This window comes from Phacochoerus africanus, chromosome 2 (genome assembly GCF_016906955.1).
Source record: "Phacochoerus africanus isolate WHEZ1 chromosome 2, ROS_Pafr_v1, whole genome shotgun sequence".
Lineage (NCBI taxonomy): Eukaryota > Metazoa > Chordata > Mammalia > Artiodactyla > Suidae > Phacochoerus > Phacochoerus africanus.
This window is the reverse complement of record NC_062545.1, coordinates 162596818-162621008: the sequence shown is the minus strand read 5'-3', so window position 1 is coordinate 162621008 and position 24191 is coordinate 162596818.

Sequence of the window (24191 nt, the reverse complement as noted above, 5' to 3'; positions counted from 1 at the left end):
TCCCATGTTCATTGCATCACTATTCACAATAGCAAAGCATGGAGAAAACCTAAATGTCCATCAGCAGATGAATGGATTAAGAAAATGTGATACATATACACAATGGAATAGCCATAAAAAAAAGAACAAGATAATGCCATTTATAGCAACATGGATGGAACTAGATTCTCATACTAAGTCATAAAGAGAAAGACATATACCATATGATTTCACTTATATGTGAAATCTAAAATAAAGCACAGATGATCCTATAACCTACCTACACAACAGAAATAGACTTACAGACATAGACAGAAGAATTGTGGTTGCTGAGGTGGAGGGAGTGGGATGGACTGGGAGTTCAGGGTTAACAGACACAAACTGTTACATTTAGAAAGGATAGACAATGAGGTCCTGCTGTACAGCACAGATAACTATGTCCAATGATGATGGAACATGATGAAAGATAACATGAGAGAGTGTGTACAGATGTATGACTGGCTCACTTTGCTGTACAGCAGAAACTGATAGAACTATGTAAATAAACTAATAAAAAATTTTAAAAAAGAACACTCCCAAAGGTCAAAAAAATCAGATAATGATTTAAATGGTAAATCCCTAATGTTTATATGAAATTATCATTTTAAAGAATACCACCATTCCTCATTTTATTGTGCTTTGCTTTATTACACTATACAGATAATTGTGTTTTTTACAAACTGAAGGTTTGTGGTAACCCTGAGTTGAGCAAGTCTGTCAGTGCCATTTTTCTAATAGAATTCATGTCTCTGTTGCATTTTGGTATTCTCTTAATATTTTAACTTTTTCTTTTTAATTATTTCCTCAATACAATTTTTTTCTACTGTACAGCATGGTGACCCAGTTACACATACATGTATGCATTCTATTTTCTCACATTATCATGCTCCATCATAAATGATTAGACCTTTAAACTTTTCATTATCGTTATATTTTTATGGTGTCCTGTGATCACTGATCTTTGATGTTACTATTACAAGAAGATCACAATTTCCTAAAGGCTCAGATGATGGTTAGCATCTTTTAGCAATGAAGTATTTTTTAATTAAGGTCTGCACATTGTTTTTAGAGATAAAACTATTGCACACTTAATGGACTAACATATAGCATAAATATAACTTTTAAGTGCAGTGAGAAACCAAAACATTTGCATGACTCATTTTGCTGGAATATTTGCTTTTCTTCAGTGGTCTGAAACTGTACCTGAAATATTTCCAAGGTATGTCTGTACATAATTCTGGCTTATAAAAGGCACAACATGCTTCTGATCAAATACAGTTTCTTTATAGTTTAATCAGAATAAGATGCCGATGTTGAGGGGTGAAAATTCAGATGATTTCAGTTCAAAATATACTTGGGGGAGTTCCTGTCATAGCTCAGCAGTTAGCAAACCCAACTGGCATCCATGAGGACGCAGGTTCAATCCCTGGCCTTGCTCAGTGGGTTGAGGATCTGGGGTTGCCATGAACTGTGGTGTAGGTTGCAGACATGGCTTGGAACCCACATTGCTGTGGCTGTGGCACAGGCCAGCAGCCACAGCTCTGATTGGACCCCTAGCCTTGGAATTTCCATATGCCGTGGGTGAGGCCCTAAAAAAGGACAAAAAGACAAAAAAAATACACACACACACACACACATACACTTGGGGCTCAGATTAGTTCTTTTGGAGGAAAGAATGATGATTTTGGCCTTGGTTACCTGAGACTGTCCAGCTTAGGAGACTTTTTTGACAGTTCAAAACTTAAAGTGTTGCACATAAGTCCTAAGAAGCTGTGCTGTAAACAAATCTGTGATTGCTCTCTTTAGAAATAACCTGGTACCCATGTAGGAAACAAAAGGGCATGTACACTGGATTTTGTGCTGATAATCTCCTTCACTTTTCTGTATTGTTCACACCACAAACCACATGCCAATTAAGGTTATAATCAAAATGAAGATCCAAACAATGAATGAGAAAATATGCTTTAAGAAGATACAAAGCCTTTCTTTCCAGAATTATGAAGACATTGAAAGGAAAAGAGTTAAGAACCTTTGTCAAAATAACAGAACTAAAGCATGACAGGGGTGCATGTATGTTTTTCAAGGAAGGTTTTGTCTGGATATACACCCAGGAGTAGGTTAGCTGGGTCATATGGTAGTTCTATATTTAGTTTTCTGAGTTAAAGCCATACTGTTTTCCATAGTGGTTGTACCAATTTACATTCCCACCAACAGTGAAGGAGAGTACCCTTTTCTCCACACCCTCTCCAGCATTTTTTATTTGTTGACTTGTTAATAGTGGCCATTCTGACCAGTATAAGGGTTCACTGCAGCACTGTTCAGAATAGCCAAGACATGGAAACAACACAGATTTCCATCAACAGATGATTGGATTAGGAAGAAGGTATATATACACAATGGAATACTACTCAGTCATAGAAAAGAACAAAATAATGCTATTTGCAGCAACATGGATGGAACTAGAGACTCTCATCCTGAGTGAAGTAAGTCAGAAAGTGAAAGACAAATACCATATGATATCACTTATATCTGGAATCTAATATAAGGCACAAATGAACCCTTCCACAGGACAGAAAATCAGGGACTTGGAGAATAGACTTGTGTCCAAGAGGGAGGAGGAAGAGGGAGTGGGAGTGTAATGGATTGGGAGCTTAGGGTTAATAGATGCAGACTATTGGCTATGGAATGGATTAGCAATGAGATCCTGATGTGTAGCCCTGGGAACTATGTCTAGTCACTTATGATTGAGCATGATAATGTGAGGAAAAAAATAATGTATACATGTATGTGTAACTGGGTCACCATGCTGTATGGTAGGAAAAAAAATAATGCATTGGGGAAATAAAAAAATCAAAAAAATAAAATAAAGAAGATGTGATATATATACATAAAGGAATACTACTCAGCCATTAAAAAAGAACAAAATAATGCCATTTGCAGCAACATGGATGGAACTAGAGACTCTCATACTAAGTGAAGTAAGTCAGAAAGAGAAGACAAATACCGTATATCACTTATATCTGTAATCTAATAAATGGCACAAATGAATCTATAAAAGAAACAAACTCATGGACTTGGAGAAGAGACTTATGGTTGCTGAGGGGGAGGGAGTGGGATGGACTGGGAGATTGGGGTTTGTAGATGCAAATTATTGCATTTGGAGTGGATAAGCAATAAGATCCATATACAGATCCTGCTGTATAGCACAGGGAACTATATCTAGTCACTTGTAATGGAACATGGTGGAGGATAATGTGAGTCATATATATACGACTGGGTAACTTTGCTGAACAGTAGAAACTGACAGAACACTGTAAATCAACTATAATAGAAAAAATAAAAATCTTACAAAAAATAAATTAAAAAAAAATATGACAGACTTATAGGACCCTAATCCACTGACCCTTAAACTACAGTAATTTTCACAATACAATGTGACCTCCCTAATGTTTATATAAACAATTTCAGTGGCGCCATGAGGCATGCTGAATGCAAATTAGAATTATTCCTCAAAATAAGGCACAAGCTAAATCGTATGTTGCTATGACATGGGACATTTCCATTTGGCCACATCCATGGCCAAAGAAGGCTTGTTTAGTTCCCATCCCCAGAACTATATGCTTCACTCTGTTTCAATTAATAAAGCTGACTTAAAGAAGGTATATTATCAAATTCCATTTCCAAGATATGGGAGTTTCCATCATGGCTCAGTGGTTAACGAATCCAACTAGGAACCATGAGGTTGCAGGTTCAATCCCTGGCTTCGATCAGTGGGTTAAGGATCCGGCATTGCCCTGAGCTGTGGTGTAGGTCTCATGTGTGGTTCAGATCCCATGTTGCTATGGCTCTGGTGTAGGCCGGTGGCTATAGTTCTGATTAGACCCCTAGCCTGGGAACCTCCATAGGCCCCAGGTGTGGCCATAGAAAAGACAAAAAAAAAAAAGACCAAAAAAAAATCCATTTCCAAGATATGCAGGGAATGAGATTTTTTAATTTGTTTAGCAAAACTATCATCATGTTCTAGAATGCCAGGTACCTAGGAGGTACTCAATTGATACAAAGAAAATGACATAGTCCCTATCACCAAGGAATTCACATTCTAATTGAATCGTCATATCAGATGAAGATGACCTGAAATGTTTATTATATCAAGACGACAGAAAAATGCCATGAAATAGGAAGTGGAGGATGCAAGAGATTTGTGTCTTCTTTACATGGGAACCAACTCATCTCATTTTTTTCCAGTTATAATACATAACCCAAATCAATATGTTTATCTCCATAAGTAACCACCATAAAACAATTCCCCAAATTATTAGGGAAATTTTTCTTAGGTTTGATAGCAGCTAATGTAACTTCCAAGACAAGCAGAAGACTTTCACAGATAGATGGATGTTCTCACACAAATCCTGGATATTATATTGGGTGAGCCACTTACAGTAGAGTTCCTCTCCTTTTATGAGGCCTTCTCCAAAGTGTTTAGTGGCACAAAATATACTGCAGCCAGGTCAGCATTTTTGTGTGTTTGTGAGGGAAGAATCAATGTGGTTTTCTAAAGCCCTGGCAAAATGCAGTGACATGATGGGTTATAAGAGAAAGGGGGCTGGGACAAAGAAAATAAGAGAGAAAATGGGAACAAGTGACCTGTCATGAAAACTCCTTGAATCTTATGTACTAATGCTTTTCTTTTATATACCAGAGACCTAGGAGACATGCCAAAAAGTAAAGGAATGATAGGGAAAATTTTAAACACACACATATATGTGTATACCTACATGTGTGTACATGAATATATATATATATATATATATGTATGTTTATATACATGTGGAATCATTATAGAAATTAACAACCACATTAGGTTAATCTCTAAGCCCCATCAATTACATATTCTCAATATATAATCAATTACAGTGGTCTTAATTGCTTCTAGATCTCTGTCTCTCATAATTGACTCAAAATGACCTATTTTCACTCAAAGCCTGAAGGCAGAAAATTCTGCATTTTGAGATGCCAAAATAACATCAGGAATAAGCCTAGGCCCATTTTGCATAAATATATCAAACCTGAGCCTTTGTTTTCCAAGAACCAGAAACAGGACTAGTTCCATCAAGTTACATATGAGTTAGGGGGGCATCAACAGATTCTAAAGAAGAGAGATAACCATACACAATTTAAGATCTATTGGTGAATCAATCTATACAGACCCTCTATCACATGAATTTCCACGTTTATTTCCAGTGAGAAGCCTCACTGCTAATCCGGCATAGTCACAAACACACCAGACTGAATCCTTTGCAATTGCCTTCTTGGTTCCTGCTTTCAATAAACTCTTAAATAATTTGTTTATCACTTGGGCCATTTGTTGATAAATGGAGTTCATTCAGTGTGTCCTCTAATTAATTAGTTTGCTTTCTGTGCTATTAATGGAAGCACAAGTATATCCATTAACCTCTTGGGAAGTTCTCTTGCATGCAGCCTTTGAAAAAATTATGTTTCACAGTCCTGTAAGGTGCTGACTCTTGGTAGTGCTATTTGGACTTCCATAGGAAGTGGGAAATCTTCACAGGCAATCAGGTATTTCTCTAGCCCAAAAGGGGAAATAAATATCTGCAAGATTGTGCTTTTTTTGAAGTAGCTATAGTTTCATTGTGATTTCTATCCAAGGCAACATGCATTTTGTCAGGCTGAGGTTGAGCCATTAGTTTGTTAATTAAGTTAACAAGTGCTGTGTGCAACTTAATTTGGCAACAAGCTATCCTAAACGCTGTTTGATAAAGAAATCAGCATTTTTGTGATGACTCTATTTTTAAGCTTGGAATTAAACTAAAAGCTATAATGATCCCTATGAAGGGATGTCTGATGTATGTGTTCAAAATGCAGACTAGGGGAATATACTGTTCTGCATGTTGGATGCTCACACCTTTTATTTACATATTTACTGCACAGCATAGCTGCAATAGGGGTAATTACCTACATTCAGTTTTAATTCACCATAATTCAAAGAAAATGTGTTTCTTTGCCCAACTTTCTTCGTGCAGCTGTCATTTTGCCCAATTGCAAATCGACTTTAGTAATGAGTTTCCATTGTAGTGGGCTAATTATGGAAGTGATTTATCCTTTTTTATCTTCTGCTGATCTGAATCTCCTCAAGTTTCTAGGGGCTAAAAAAAAATGAAATCTGCGCGTTCATTTATTCCATAAATATTTACTGAGCATCTATTGTGTGCCAGACACTGTGCTAGGCTCTAGGGACTCAGAGGAAAAAAAAAATATAGGCCTAAAGTGGAATCTGAAAGAGGTTCTAAAAGAAAAATCATGTGTTTATTCAATTAAAAGAAGCATAGTTTGGAGAGGACTATACCTGGACTAAGATCCTGGAGACCAACATATATGCGTATGGTCTTTAAATATGCCTAAATGCAGTCACTAACCAAGAAAAGAAAATGAAATAAGCAAGTTGTCTGCTATCTCTGGGCTTCATTTGTTCATTTATAAAGTGGAGGGTTGGCCTATTTGTTTAAAAAATCCCTATCAGCAGATTCCTTGAATAATCCAAATTCTTTCATGACCTATCCTCAAGCAAATATTACTTCCTCAACTAGAATGCCTTTCTTTTTCCCTCCTCTGCTTCTGTACGTTAAAAGACTACTGCATCAAGTCTGGAGTCTACTTATGTATTATATCAATGTCAATTTCCTACTTTTCATTAATGTATTAATTATATAAGATGGTTCCATTGGGGGAAGCTGGACAATGAGAACATGGAGTCTTTTCATGCTACTTTTGCAACTTCTCATGAGTCTGTAATTATTTCAAAACAAAAAGGTTGTTTAAAAAAACACAAAATTCAAAACCTACCTCAAAGATGAAATCAAAACTGATATTAATCTCTTCTTCCCTTCCCTCTAGTGTAACATTTTTACTACATTATACTTAGTTACAAATCCACCTGCCCCTCTTGATTTTAAACTGAGAGACAGACTGCATCATATTTATCTTTGTATCCTCCACAGACCTTAGAATATTTGGTTTTCTAACCCAGGCTCATTCAATTAAATTCAACAAACTGGGTTCAAAACACTGGTTAAAACATTTCCTTACATCACTTATCTCACCAGGGAAGCTCTGTCTTACATCCTGTTCTCCCTTTAGTGACATTCAACAGAATCTGTATGCAGAGCGTGTGCACGCATTTGGTTCTAAAGGTGTCTACCAGTTAAATGTGACTGGTAGTAACACTCACCTGGATACCAACGACAAAGAGAGTTAATTAACCAGTGATGGCAGAATATAGTACATAAATAATGAAGCATGAGAGAAATGGGGGTTATGCTATATAAACATTCAGGTCCTGCAATATCCTGTTCTAGATTTGGTTTTTAAATGGAAGACAATTAAAACAAAGTACACTTCTATTTGGTTCTGAACATCCTTTCTCTAGAGCTTTTTGAGGTCTTACAGATCCAATATTAAAATGTACATACACAGTGTGGATTTCTGTAGATGAACACAAGGGGCTCCAAAAGGTCATCGCTACCCACCTATTTGTAAAAGCTGGTGGCAGTTGGGCTCAGTCATCTGTAGCTGCTAAGTTAAAAAAAAATGCTATGACTATATATTTTGCTACATTAAATACAGGTCATTGCAAATTATTATAATGTAATTTCATTAAAATTAAAATGAAATTAAATTGAAAAGTTAAGTCAGTGGCAACCACTATTTGAAAACATAGGTAAGCTATTGAAAGAACAAGTAATAATAATATCCAGGATAGAAAATTGAAAAAGCTAATAATTTTTAAAATTTATTTTTATTATATAATTTAAAATGGTATTTGTACTTGATTTTGCCTCTAGGAATAATTGATGAATGTTTAGAAATATCTCACTCATGTATAAATAGAGAATGTAATTTCTAATGGTTATTTTCCCCAAAAACATTCTTGAGTATAAATAAAAATTTCACTTAATCAAAATTTTAAATAAAACTATAAAAATATTTTACTATTTACTTACTTGAATGTCAGTTAAATTTTATACTTGTTTTATATTAGCAATATTTTCTCTACTTGCTTTTTTCTTTTTTAAAGAATTTATTTTATTGAAGTATAGTTGATTTACAATGTTGTGTTAATTTCTACTGCACAGCAAAGTGATTCAGTTATATGTATATATTCATTCTTCATATTTCTTTCTCTATTTCCTTCTGCTTTGAACATACAGTACTGAAACTTGTATATATAGAAGTTTCTCATCTGACAAATTGGATCAAGGTGACAAATGTGGCCAAGGAAGTAAATATAATTAAAATCACTAATACATTTATTATTTTGAGATATTCTGGATAAAGTTAAGAAGGTACCATACTGGATGAATTAAAACAACAATGTGGATTTTGTAAGTTAAGACTGATATGACTCATAACACAAAGCTAAACAACTAGAGTGGCCATCTTTATGTCAATATTAATAGACAACAGAAAACACAGTATGATCACTGCCATTCCAAGTAGCTAACTATGTAGGCATCATTGGTTGTCTGAAAAGCTGTCTTCGGAGTCACAAGTTATGTGATTACTATGGTAGCCAGGATAATATCTCGCCAAAGATGCCCACCCCCTAACTCCCAGAGCTGTGAATATATAGCAAGGGGGAATTAATATGGCAGACAGAATTGAGATTGCTAATGAACTGACAGAAAAATAGGGAGATTATCCAGGATTATCTGGGCAAGCCCAATGGTCACAGGGTCCTTAAAAGTAGAAGAAGTAGGCAGAAGAGTCAATGTCCGTGATGTGATGTATGAAAGACTTAATCAGCTATTGCTGGCTTTGAAGGTGGAGAAAGGGGCTCTAAGACAAGGAATGCAGATAGTCTCTAGAAGCTGGTAAAGGTAAGAAAATGTCCCTAGAATCTCCAGAAGGAACACAGTTCTGCCGACACCTTGATTTTTGCCCAGCCCCAGTTCAGACTTCCGATCTCCAGAACCATGAAATAATAAACCTGGGTTACTTTAAACCATGACTTTTTTTTGTAAATTGTTACAGAAGCAAAAAAAAAAAAAGTAATACTTCCACTTTCTGGCTCTGCATATAAGGAGCTTGGAAGCTACCACAACATCCTATCCGTAAGTAAAAAGCTTACGGCAACAATACAAAAGAAAAAAGAAAACAGAGAACAAACCACTACCCCAAAGAATGGAAGACCTATGAGTAAATATAGAAAATAACAATTCATCAGAATAGAGACTGACAACTGTTAACTGCCTGCTGCAGAAACCAGTGCCAGAGTAGGAAAATCTGAACTACAATTGACACATTACCGGGGTTCAGTGCAGACAACTTTGAATGTCAAAAATCCCAAGTAGCCCTCCCCTAGGGAGGCTTCCACAATTTTGTGAGATTTTTCTCCAAGAGTTTGGCCAGGTTCCTCCAGTAAATATCTAAGAAAGATGCCTAGTGCTTATAGCAGACCGGGGTATGGGTACTGAGGGATCATTTTGAAATATACCAGAACACTCTGTTCTTCTAAGCTATCCCTGCCCTCAGAGGAAACTAGTTAAGCAGATCCTAATGTGCTGGGATATTGTCAGAACACAACAAAGGGCAAAAATCACAGTTTCAAAGGACAGAGCAAGCATCAAAACCAGACATGGCAGAGTTGTTGGAATGATCAGAACAGGAATTTAAAACAGTATAATTAATATGATAAGGACTCTAATGGATAAAGTAGGCAGCATGCAAGAACAGATGGGCAGTATAAGATGAAAGATGGAAATCCTAAGGAACTAAAAAGGAATGCTAGAGATCAAAAATACCATAGCATAAATCAAGAACTCCTTTGATACAATTACCAGTAGATTGGATACAGCTAAGGAAAGAATCTCTGAGCTTAAGGATATCTCAGTACAAACCTCCAAAACTGAAAAGCAAAGAGAAAAAAGACTGAAAAAACATTAAAACAAACAAACAAACAAACAAAAAGCGAAGAGAATATCCAAGGACTGTGGGAAAGCTACAAAATATTTAATATGGGCATAATGGGAATATTAGAAAAAGAAGAAAAAGAGAAAGAAACAGAAGAAACATTCAAAACAATAATGACTGAGAATTTTCCCCAAATTAATGTCAGACACCAAAACACAGATCCAGAAAGCTCAGAGAACAAGTAGGATAATTGCCTGAAAACTATACCCTGATATATCATTTTCAAATTACAGAAAAATAAAGATGAAGAAAGAATCCTGAAAGAAATCAGAGGGGACAGAAAATCCTTACCCAAGAGGAACAAAGGTAAAAAATTCATCCAACCTCTCCTTAGAAACCATGCAAGAAGAGGAGAGTAGACTAAAATAGAAGCAGAGAGAGGACAGCATTACCCAAGTATCAAAACCAGAAAAGACATTACAAGAAAATATTACAGACCAATATCTCTCATGAAAAAAGATGCAAAAATAGTCAACAAAATTTAGCAAGTTAGACCCAACAATATAGAAAAAGAAATCTATACTATGACTAAGTGGAACTTATCCTAGGTATGTAACGTTCAAAAATTAGTTAATGCAATCCGCACCTCAACAGGCTAAAAAAGAAAAATCACGTAACAATATCAATAGATGCAGAAAAACACCTGATAAAATCCAATACTTATTCATGGTAAAAAAAAAAAAAAAAAAACTTTCAGTAAACTAGAAAGAGGGGAACTTCCTCAATTTGATAAAGAATATTCACACACACACGAAAAACCTACAGCTAATGTCATTCTTAATAATGAGAAACTAAGTTCTCCCATTAAGTTCAGGTACAAGGCAAGGATGTCTGGTCTTAACACTTTTTTTTTTCAACCTCATACTGGAAGTTCTAGCTAATGAAATAAGAGAATAGAAGGAAATACAAAGGTATGCTGATTGGAAAGGAAGAAACAAAACCATCTTTGTTCATAGATGACATGATTACCTATGCAGAAAATTTGAAAGAGTAAGGATTATAACAAGGTTGTAGGCACGAGTTTAATATACAAAATCAGTTGCTTCCTAAATACATCAATGAACAATTGGGATTTGAAATTTAAAACATAATAGCATTTGTATTAATACCACTAATTCACTAGTAGCACTAATGTAAATCTAACAAAAATGTACACTATCTACATGAAGAAATTCTTAGGAACAAAACCAAAGAACTAAATAAATGAAGAGACAGTCTATGTTCAAGGATAGGAAAATTCAGTATTATCCAGAGTAGAGTTCTTCCTAACTTGACCTACACAGTCAGTGGAATTCCAATAAAAATTCCAGCCAGTATTGAGAAACTTATTCTGAATTTTATATGAAAAGGCAAAGGGCCCAGAATAGTCACCACAATATTGAAGAACAGCAAAGTTGAAGGGCTGACACTATCTGACCTTAAGACTTACTATAGAGCTACAGTAATCAAGACAGTATGGTATTGGTGAAAGAATCAACAAAGAGCTCAGTTTAATAAAATAGAGAGCCTCCCCCCAAAATTAAATAGACCCACCTAAATATAGTCAATGATTCTTGACAAAGTTGCAAAGGCAGTATGATTGAGAAAAGATATTCTCTTCAACTAATGGTGCTGGAACAATTGAACATTCACATACAAATAAATCAGTGTAAACACAGAACTTAAACTTTTTACTAAAATTTAAATGAAACACAACCCTGAATGTAAAATGCAAAACTACAAAATTTTCCTAAAAATATTTTCTCTATGTATTTATTAGTTTTTATCTTTAGAAATAGAACATCACGCTATAGATATTTTAGGACTTTGTTTTTTCTAATAGTAGATTGCTTAGGATCATCCATATTGTTGTATGTCAGCCTAATTTATTAGCTTTGACTGCAAAATAACATTTTTGTGTGTGTGAATATGCTACAGTATATGTAGGAAATATGTAGCACTTCTATTTAACATTTTGACACTTCAGCCCTTAATCTTTCTGAAGTTTCTTATATATTACATGAGGTGAGACCAAAATTCATCTTTTTCCATATGTAGTAATTTTTTTCAGCTGCATTTATTGGACAGTCTCTCACTTCTCCACTGATCTCAAATTCCCCATTTATAATCTGCAAAGTTCCATAGATGTGTAGATCTGTTTCTGGGTTCTCTATTCTATTGATCAATTGGTCTCTTTCTGTACCAATAATTAACTGACTCACTTTTATTAGCCATTGTAAATCCTGGTATCTATTAGGGTAAGTTCCATTTCTCTTTTTCAAAAACAGTCTAACTGATTTTGGTTCTTTAATTTGCCATAAAAATTTTAATATCATCTTATTAAGTCAATAAACTATTTAGATTTTAACTCTAAAAGAATTGGAAATATTATGTCTACTATAAAATAATAATTTACATCATTATGTACTTCCATGAGGATGATAGTTCTCTACTTATGACTTTTTGTGTTTGAAGTATTTTTGGTAATTTTGTTATTGATTTCTTACACATCATTTGTTAAATTTACTTTAAGAATATTTGATAAACTCTGATACTATTGTAAATATTTTTCTTTAATTGTTTCTAACTACTTTTTTGCTGGTATATAGATATTCAACCAGTTTTTATATCTAATTTTTATTAGATATAATTAGTCTAATCCTCTTAATGAAAATTTTTTCTATAATTTCTAATGATTTGTTTGTAGAATCTTTTGAGTCATCATAAAAACAACACTGTTATCTGTAAATAATGATATTTTAATTTCCTCCATTTCACTCATTCCTCTAATTCCTTTTTCTTGCCTCATTACATTGTCTAGAATTACCATGATAAGTCATGATAGGGTATTTTGTCTCATCTCTAAAGACAATGATTTTTACACTTATAAATTGAGATTAATGATTATTCTTTTTTTATTATAGAGAATATTATCAGGTTAGCAAGTTTGTCTTCTTTTCCAGTTTACTAAAAGTTTTGTGTTGAATGAGTAATTTTATCAGATGTCTTTTTAATCTAATGGAATTATTATTCTATTTTTATCTTTTAACTTGTTCATGTTTTGAACAACATGAATTTTCTGATAGAAGCTATTCATTTTTAGGAGTTCCCGTCATGGCGCAGTGGTTAACGAATCCGACTAGGAACCATGAGGTTGCGGGTTCGGTCCCTGCCCTTGCTCAGTGGGTTGACGATCCGGCGTTGCCGTGAGCTGTGGTTTAGGTTGCAGACGCGGCTCGGATCCCGCGTTGCTGTGGCTCTGGCATAGGCCGGTGGCTACAGCTCCAATTCCACCCCTAACCTGGGAACCTCCATATGCCACGGAAGCAGCCCAAGAAATAGCTAAAAAGACAAAAAAGACAAAAAAAAAAGCAGCTATTCATTTTTACATCTTTTTTTGTTTTTTTGGGCATGAGGGTTCAATGAGTTAGGAGATATTTCCTCTTTTTCTATTCTGAAAGTTTGGCATGGTTTTTCTTCATTTTTATTTCTGGAATTGCACTGGAAATCTATTATAGTGATTACCTTGGGAAGATGGATAAAGATTTAGGAATCAGAGAGTGATACAAGGGAGAAGGAGACCTCTACTTCATTGTAAACTCTCCAAGCTGTTCAGTTCATTCACCATGTTCATATATTACATTATAGCTTAAGGAAAAAATGTTAAAGAATAAGTATTCTATCCACCACTAATATAAAGTAAATTCACCCCATCCTCTTTATAACATCTCCTAGCAAGTGTTTTTAAAGAGCTACATGAAATAAGAATTGGTAGCCTCCATGGTCTACACAAAAATCTCAAGTTAAATGCCTGGTCTTGACTTTGCAGTTCAGATTTTTACTATCTTTCCTATGACTTAACCCCCTACAGAGAGATGTTTGTTGTCTTGCTCCCCAGCATCTAGTATTCACTGTCTTAGTAAATAAACCTCGTTTCCATCTAAAGGAACCCCACACTCCCCTCTCAGTGCTCATGACCAAGTAGGGTCCCACTCCAGCTTTGAGGATGGTTCACATTGCCCAATCCCAAGCCAATCAACAAACCACATTCAGCTCTCTGATAACCTTTGCCTTTCTGATCACCTCATAACCTGTTGGGATGATGGGTCCAAAAAAATTCTAATGTCTTAGTATAAAGAATCTAAGGCCTGGAACTACTCCACCTATTTTGTAACCATAAGAGTAGGACACTCTCAGATGCACAAAGGAAGACAGCTGAGAAATGTGCAGAAAGGAGGAGCTGGGGCTCTGGTGACCTGACTAAAGTCCCTGAATCAATCCATTCCTGAAGCTCCATACCTATCCAGTGACTATTCCATTAACTGAACAAATAAGTCTATTTTGTGTTTGTCAGTGTAAATCTAGTCTTATTTTACCTGCTATACAAAATTTCTTAAACTGACAGAAACCTCCTATGTAGTAAAAGGAATTTACCAAGCAATTTCCATCCCGGATTGAAAAAAAAAAAAGTTACAAGAAGTGATTACACACTTAGAAAAAAAAAGAGAAATTAATAGTCTTTTATCCAGAAAATAATACATTTTTCAAATTGATTGTATTGCTTTAATGACATCTAGATTTTAAGCTCCTGTAACACAGTCTCCTAAGTGGCAGATAGTAGAGCCAGGTGGAAAGTTCATGAGACCTGTTAGAATCTTGACATTTTCACTGGTGACTTCGGGGGATTAACATAATACTTGAGGAACTCAGTTTTCCCAACACTACAATGAGCATAATAACATCTCCTAGCAAGTGTTTTTAAAGAGCTACATGAAATAAGAAATGCCTGACACAGAACAGATGTTCAGTAAGCCATAGAACATGGTGGTATCCTTTTTATTAACAGAAGCAGTATGTGCTTTACCTCAAAAAATCATTACATGAGCTGAAATGGTCCACGGCTTTACTAGCCTGGAATATGTTATATTACAAGTTGGATCTGATTTTTTTTCCTGTTTGATGTTTTTCCCTTTCAGTATTTCCTTCCCCTTTCAGAATAAAGAGAGACCCAAAGAGTATGTCTCAAATGCATCTACCCTCCCTTGAGGTCATTGGCTGAGCACTCTAATTCTCAACGTTGGGACCTCAGCTTCACCCCAAGTGATCCTTCGCTCTGGTCCCTGCTTGCAAAACTTCCACCTGGCAACTCTGAGCTGCCCCTGCGGACCTCTCAGGAGTGGTGCTGGAAACAGACTGTTCTCTTCTGCTGGGTCAGCCATGTCACCCCATTATTTACTTTGTTCATCTGTTGGACCTCACTGCTGTTTTTGATGTTTGAATTACTGCCTTTCTCACTGTATCACCCTTGCCACCTCTCACGTCTGTTTCTAGCTGCCCTACATTGATTCTATAGCCAGACGCCCTGGTCTGCTCTTTTCTCCACCCCCATGCTGATTAATTCTACTCCATAGCACTGGATAAAACCTATATTGCCATTTCCTCTAAGCCTCTACTCCAGGTTTCAATTCATGAAATGCCAATATGCAATTTTAACAAAAGAAGCTTACCCTGGTCTCAGTTACTAAAACAGCTCTAGGAAATATTTATTTGTGTATTTTCATTCTGTATTACAGCTTTCTCCTCTAGTATAGTATGTGGCTATAAAGTAGTGGGTACAAATGTGGTCCAATTTATTTTTTCATGCAATAAATATAAATTTAATGTTTTATTATAAATTGCTGCTAGTGGAAAAATTTACTTCTTATAATAGCATACTTTATTGTTTTTAAAGTTGCCCAGATGATCTTTTTTATTTTATATAGTTGATAACTTTATTTGGTAATTGACAGAAATAATTTCAAACTAGGATATACCTTCTCCACAAAGCAAATAAATAGTATTTTTTCATGTGAGTAAAGAGAAAGAACAGATTCAAATAAAAGTAGAATAGAAAGGATTATGTTTCAATTTTATAGTCTTTCTGTCCATGATACAACATTTGACTTGTAACCTTCCTTTTATGTTCACCATCTGCATACTGCTATGACACATGAAATGTGAGATGAGTCCAGGTCGTTTGGATCTATAATATTAAGTATGAACATAACATCTAAATAGAATGATCCTGGTCTGGGGCAGTGGACTAGAAGTCATATAATTTCTATCTCCCAGGCACCATTCATTTGTTATGTCCTTGAGCAAATCATTTAACCTTTCTAATGCCTCAGACTTTCCTAGGAAATAGGATAATACCTATTCCCAAGCATTTGTAGAAAAAAAAATCAAAATTAAAACTGTCTAGCATTTTACATAAAAGGGCTTTAGGAAAAAAAATTCCTGGGTAGTAATTTGCAAACAAACCCTGACTACCTCAGCAAACACCTTTATATATGCAGATTCCTTGTTAACCTCAAGAGAGGGAGACAGATATACAATTCTAGCTAGGAGCCCAGACAAATATAGTAACATCTATCAGGCACTTAGTATGCGTCAGGCACTGCTCTAAGTGTTTTACACATATTATCTCTATTAACCTTCACATTAACTACAGGAGGCAGACACTTGTTACTTCAGTGTGGGAAAGTTCATTAAGGCAGTTGAGAAAAAGCAGGTATCAGGAGGTTAAATAAATTACCTAAGGTTATAGAGCTGGCATTGGGTGGAGCCATGTTTAACTCTGTGGTTGATGCAGAATGTTGGCAGTTGGTTACCTCCTGGGGCCACAGCCATCCCCACTCTGCTGTAACATCTCCCAGGATCATAACAGACCTGTGCTTTCCTGGGGCGGGTACCTGGGTAGGCTCTGTTTGCCTGAAAAACTGAGAACTATCCAAGGGGAAAACACATCCCAAAGAAAGTGATGACCGAGGGACACAGATTTGGATAAACTCTCAGTATTAGAAGAGACAGATGATGATGATGATGATGATGATTTTAGGATCATGATACCTGTGACTTGGAATGTTCGTTCTTTCGACAGGCCAGTCACTCAGTTACTCAATGGATAATTATTGAGCACCTACCACATTTCAGGTACTGTTGTTGGCAATGAAAACATCAATGAACAAGAAATATAGAGTCCCTGTCTCCAAAACAAATCTTTCTTATTGAGGCTGGTGGGGAGAGAATAACAAATAATAAACAGGCAAGCAAATCAATAACTAGCATCATTTAAGATATCAAAAATTGTTATGACAGAGACATGTAAGGGGCTTGTCTCTGAGTTCTACCAAGAAGAGAAATTAAAGAAACTGGCTTTTGAAAATCCATCAAGCACTGTTAGAAGAAGTGTTCATATTTTTTCTAATAGTGATATGAATGGGAGGGTATTTTTCTACCTTAGTTGGTATGAAGGTAGGGCAGCAAAAACACAGTAGACTGAGCTACAGGCTAGATCAGCCTTCATATTTTCATCTATCATGGAGAAAAAACATTGTTCTTTATGCTAATATAAATATAGGCCAACAACAAGAATAAGTTTACCAAAGAAATTAAATATAATAATAAACATATAACAACAAAGATGAAAATAGACCTCAATGTTATTGAAGTAAAAATTAAATTGTAATTTTTTTTCCATTAATTAAGTTGGTATGAACTTTTTTACATATATAGTATTGGAAAGAGATGTGAAAAACCATAAATTATTCTACTCAATAATGACTTATTGAGACTTTACTGTGTCTTAGGTGTTTCGCTAGGCGCCAAAGATACATTCATTTATTCAACAAATATTTATGCAGCATCGACTATATATGAGGCAGTTTGTTGAAGATTGGTGGTGCCTGCTCTTATGGAGCTTGCATTCTAGCAGCAGACACAGACATCTTAAAACATACAAACACATAGACAAAGTATACATATTTTGAGAATGAAAACTACTATAAAGGAAATACTGCGGTTCCTATAGGAGTTATTAATTTAGAACTAGCTACCTTAGGGCAAGATAATTTTCCTTTGAAAAGTTAACATTTGATTAGAACTCTGAAAGATGAGGAGAAAACATGTTGTTAATGTTATTAAAAATTAGAATCAGTCTGTGTCTATCAAAAGGATATCAAATTAAAAGAATATAACCATTAATTGAAATAAGATGCGGCTATTATAAAATAATATACTGATGCTGCATGTATTACCCTATAAAAATGTTTTTAAAACAATGTTTTTGGTTGTAGGTATAGTTATATCTGTTTTCTTAAATAAATAAACCCTTGGACAACTAGGGTTTGAACTGTGCAAGTCCACTTATATACGGATTTTTTTTCAACAGTAAGCACTACAGTAATACATGATCCACAGTTGGTTAAGTCTATGGATGCAGAACTGGGAATACTCAAGAACCCAGTTGCTTATGGAGGAACTGTGGATACAGATACAGAGGGCTGACTATGTAAATTATATGCAAATTTTCTACTTCACAGAGTTTTGCCCTAAATCCCTCCCATTGTTCAACAGTCCACTGTATATATGAAGGGACCTTATACTCTAAACACTCCTATTTTTACTAGATTTCATTATAATGATTATTCACTAAAATGTAATATTTATCAGTAAAGGTATTCATACATAATAGATGTATCAGAGATAATTTAAGAGGTATTATAATCTTATAATAAAAGAATAGAAAAACATATTTTTCAAAGCATAGGTAATGAGGCAAATGGACAGACAGACATGCTTGATATTTTTGGTCACCACATTTCTCTTCCATTAAAAATTAATGCCAGGTAGTAGACAATGGGTAACCAACTGAAGTTTACATGGGTAAGAACAAATTCCATTTCTAACTTTTTATATAATTTGTTGTTTATTTTATTGATATTTGCTTATCATAAATATATTATGAAATATTTGTAGGCAATATGTTTCTATTTGTTTTAAGCCATCTAAGCCTTAGAACAATGATCGGTTCATTGCAAACATCCAGTAAATGACTGTTGATTGTAAGAGTCTCATAAAAGCTGAGGTCTGATCTCTTAAACTCAGGAAATCAGCCTAGAAAAGTAAAAAATGCCTGAGGCCATGAGAAAGGGACAATACCATATCGAAGAACCCTAAGTTGCCATCTACAGAGGACATTCAAACTGACTGCTAACAAAAATGATCACAGCTACAACTCAATCTGATCTCTGAAATGGTATTTCTCCAGACATCGCAGAAGACTTTCTTTAAGGGTAATATAACAGCCAACTAAGATTTCATCAAGAACCTCTAATGCCCATTAGAATCATTTTAAATGCTCGCAGCTGAAGCCAGCAAAGCATCATTTAATTATGCAGGATTTCTGATTGCTTATCATCAACCCTGTCCTCATTCAGCTCTTCAGCCCTTGTGGGTATCCTGGATAGAGTCTCCATCACTCTGAATAGCAGCTTTTATAAAGAAAGATGTGAGCAGGCAAAAGGGGAGTGGAATCTGTTCAAATCTGAAAAAAAAAAAAAAAACCCAAAAAACTAGACAGCAGATAGCAGATCTTTTCCCTAAAATTCCTATAATGTCACCTCATCCACCAACTTATCTGACAGTCAACCATTAAAAAAAAATTAAATCTCACTTATTTTCCTGATAACAAACGTTAATATATTTCAGGGGAACAAGACATAAAGTAGCTATATGTTTTGGGATTAAAAGGCAATGTACCATAAATTATTTATTAAATGGGATTTTAGAGACACACTGAAAAACAAATTCTGAGTCTTCTTTGCATAGAATAGAAGTTATTTTGCCAAGTTTTCCTAGGAAATATGTCTTACATTTTGACATTGAAAAATAGTAACTTCATTGTAGAACAAAAATATAACTTAGTCTTTGGGGATAACCTTGAATTACGTGATTTAAGAGTTCTCTAATATTGCCAAATGAAAGCTATTAAGCCATACTCACCAGGGCTGGCTTTAGTATTTCAGGTTCCATGAGGATCCCATATTTCAAAAGCCTCAGTGTAATGAGATTAAGAACTCAGAATATATATATTGATGAATATATATTATTCCCTTAATCAGCCACCCACCAAAAGAATAATTGTTCTTTAGACTAGAAAGGAGCAAAAGATTCACATGAATCTTCTTTTTCATTTTTCTATTTCTGCGATATGGCATATGTTTCCTCTCCATAAAAGAATTAAGGATAACTACAGACAAGCCAATTCAGATAACTTTTCAAGGAAACACATTAACTTTGTTTTCAGCACAGTTCCACTGGACATAATTGACAGTTGATATTTGACAACCTAAAAGCATTTCCTGATTTGGAGCAGGTGCAGGTTTCAATAGACATGCTCCACAGATGAAACAACAAAGCCCTCCTTGATGTGATTACACTTATTATTCAGTAATAGCTACTTCCTGATCAGGGACACATTCAGTCATAAAAAATATGCTAGAATTACCCATGGATTATGTATGAAACTGTTGGGGGATGGAAAAGAGCACAAGAGAAGGCTCTCAAATATTTTCAGTTGATGTGGGGTGAATGACAGCTCCAGGTGGAATTCTGTACAACAGAGAACCATGATTAATACATTGTGTTTATTTAAAAGAAAATGGGACGTGGAGTATAGCAGAGTATAAGATATTGTTTGAGGGAAGCATAAATTGATATAAAATATGAGACCCTCATTATTTAAACATGCAATGTTTAGAGGATGAGGTGCTGATACAGAGGACTGCAGTAAGGGTGGTACGCAATTTGCCATGAACTTAAAACTGCCCTAAAAGCCTAGTTTAAAAAATTATTAAGGTGGTACAAAAAAAGTCAAATTATAAACAAAAAAACACCCTATGATCCCACTATAAATAACACACATACACACATGGAAAATAAAATAGAATTATAGACATCAAAATATAGAGATGATAGGATTAGGAATAAATTTTATTTCCTCCTTTTCCTAATTTCTGGAATTTTTTTAATTTTTAAAATATGAAATACATCAAATAAAAATGTATTTCCCAAAAACTTTATAATAAATATCCACACCTTCATTGACTCATTAAAGTTGGGAAATGTGGAATATATGGGTGTTTGCTCCCTCTTTTCCCTAGTTCTTTCTTGCTCCTCATTGCTTCTTTAGTATAATGAAGAACCAATATTACAAGTATTTAAATGTTTATAAAGCCACCTGATACTTTCTTGCTTCCAGAAATCAAAACAACCAGAGAAATCACTAGAATATGGGAAAGGGGTAAAAAGTGGCATGTTACTAAGTAAAGGGCAGTTCAGTTCATTCTTTTTCATTTTAGTCATGTAGCATTACCTGAAACAGCAATTTACTTTTGCATGAGCCCATTAGATGAATGTCATCAATTTACAAGCAGTGTCACACAGAGAGTACGGCAAACTATGTTGTTAGCCACAGGCCTGTAACAAACAGCAGGTCTGCATTATTCTCCTCCTTTTCAACCAGTGGCATATTTATAACATCTTATTTTTGCAAATGGCTGCTCCCTTTCTCATTTATGAGCATAACAGAAGCCAATACATATATTATGATTTTTTGAGGGCAACACACTAGGCATTTGTCCTTGGAGTTCCTCTATTTCTTTAGCAAATATAGAGAAACTCAAATGCAACCAGTTTACCATCTAGTGCATAGAGGATTTTTGCTTTTGTTTCATTTTTTATTTTACTTTTGATATTGTACCGCACAATATCAAATTACCTGAATCTACAGCTATATTTTTTCATTTAGATGATCTTTTCCTCATATTCAGAGGTTCTCAATTGTCTGCCACAGGAATACCCAACCAATAAATCTAAACCAAAATTACTATATCCTCAAAGTCTTAAAATTTCTGTCATAGTCTCTATTACCCACTACTGCCAATGAAAATCCACATTCACAGTATTCAAATTTTTTCTCCCTCCACAGTTATTTTTCCACCTGTATATCCCACTGCTCCACAATTATGAATTTCTGCTTTTGAACAGCCAGACTATTTGTTATGTCATCAATATGACATCCACATTCCATCATATGACTTTATCTATGGACAGGTCTCCTCCCAAAAGTCCCTTGAGTATCTTTGCACACTGTTGAGTGAAGTATCCCTTTGGACATGGTTATGAAGCTAAACCTTGATCCCAACTCCTCATTAATGTGTCTTCCTTTCTCAAATCGCAACACATTGCTAAGGCCAAAGACAAAGATTAGGCCAGAGGCATTCTGGTTACTGAATTTTCACCTTTTGAGGAATGTATAAAAATGAGCAACACTAATATAAGATCTTTGGGAAAAAAAAGAGAACAAAGAATTCTTGATCATAAACCACTCTTCTTTCTCTGACACATGTAACTTTGTGTATTTAAATCCCCTGAATTGACCTTACATACTAAATGTATGCTATATTTTTCTTTTTTTAAAAAAGATATTTGTGATATGTTTCCAGAGAATTTAATGGGAACATGCAATTAGCTATTGGGAATATTTGATGCATAATCAGGGGACAATATTCAGACCTCTAAAGAAGGAAACCATTAAGGACAATGCATCTATATTATTCTCCATCAGTTAAAAGAACAATTAAATAATGTTGAATTAAGTTCTTTTTGGGCTTTCTGCTGGGGTATTAGTTGAATAAGGTTTTGTGATGGAGTCTACCCAAATGAAGAACACCCTTGAAATTATTGGCTGTGATATCAAAAGAGTAGACCTGTTTGAGGTATTTACATTTAAATATAATTAAATGGATATTATTAAATGAAAGTTTGATGTTAGCTTATAATCTTTCCTATAATTTTTCCCCTTCTGTTATTTGCAATACCCATAATCAGGTGGAGCTACAGGAGATTTAAGTCCATTTTTTTCCCCTATTCTATGCTACTATTACTACTACTAAGACACACACACACATACATACATACATACATACAAATTGATCACTTACTATATGCCAGACATAATTCTAAGCTCAGAGCATTCTATGTCTTTCAATAATCTATTTTTTTAGTGCCATACCCATGGAATACCAAGGTTCCCAGGGGTTGAATTGGAGCTGTAGCCACTGACCTATGCCACAGCCACAATCACATCAGATCTGAGCCTCATCTGTAACCTACACCACAGCTCACAGCAAGGCCGGATCCTTAACCCACTAAGCAAGGCCAGGTATAGAAGCTGCGTCCTCATGGATGCTAGTCAGATTTGTTTCCACTGAGCCACGATGGGAACTCCCCTATGTCTTTCTTTTAATTCTCACACCAATCCTCCATTTTATAAATGAGAAAACTGAGGTATTTACTCTAAAAAATTCTCAGTGACCCAGAAGCTCTTAGGTTCTTTTTGGTACCCTCAGAAAATTCATGGAGTCTCTCTCAGGACAATTAGGCAGATGTTATAGTCTTTAGTTTTAATCACTTCACCATGTTTGTGGGAAAAAAAAATCTGACTGGGATTAATTGCAACCTCTGACTTCATCTGGGAAAAGTTCATACAAATATATCTAACTTACCCTACCCACCCAATATCAACATGACATAGTTATTCAATAAATGTGTGCTAAACAAATAAAGAAATTAACTAAATATACAGTAATACCAGATGAGATGAAGATTTCTGAGTCCAAACTCAGAAACCACATAAACTGAAACCACAAAAAGAATGAAAAAGATAAAGGCTATCACTGAGAAAACATGTTTTGTAAAACCAAATTTACCCAGGCCTCATTTTTTTCCCAGGATCATCTGGCTTTTCTTTCTATAGGCAGTCTTATGTGAAAATACTGTGAGGGGGATTGCAGGAAGGAGTGGTTGTCAAGCAATTTCTATTGTGGACAGTTCAATCTCAAATGATTTATGAAGTTTTAGTTGTTTATTGCATACAATTGCTTCATTTGAAGGAAGCCTCAATCCAGGTGGATTTATTAGAGCCCTCATCAGATTAGCCTGTTGACAAAAAGTGCTTAATTTCACTGAGAAGTGCTTTTGATTGTACCCCCACCCCCAGAAGTCCTCTCCAGTGTATAAAAGTTGAGGAGCAAAACGCTTAGGACTAACACGTGAATGTCTATCTTTCCTGTTGTTAAATAAGCAAAATGAAGACAATTAGTGATTTCGTAAGTATACAATCTATCCAAAGATTAGAGAGTAATCCTCTAAGAACACAGGTAGTGGTCAAATTACCCTTGAACATACTCTCAAAACCATTCCACAAAGAGAGCTGTTTTGTACTAATTTTTGCGTCCCTCAAGAAAAGGGTGAGCCTTCACCCATTTCAATTTTTCTATGATTACAGTTTCCTATGACCATAGGATTTTAGAATTGACAAGTTT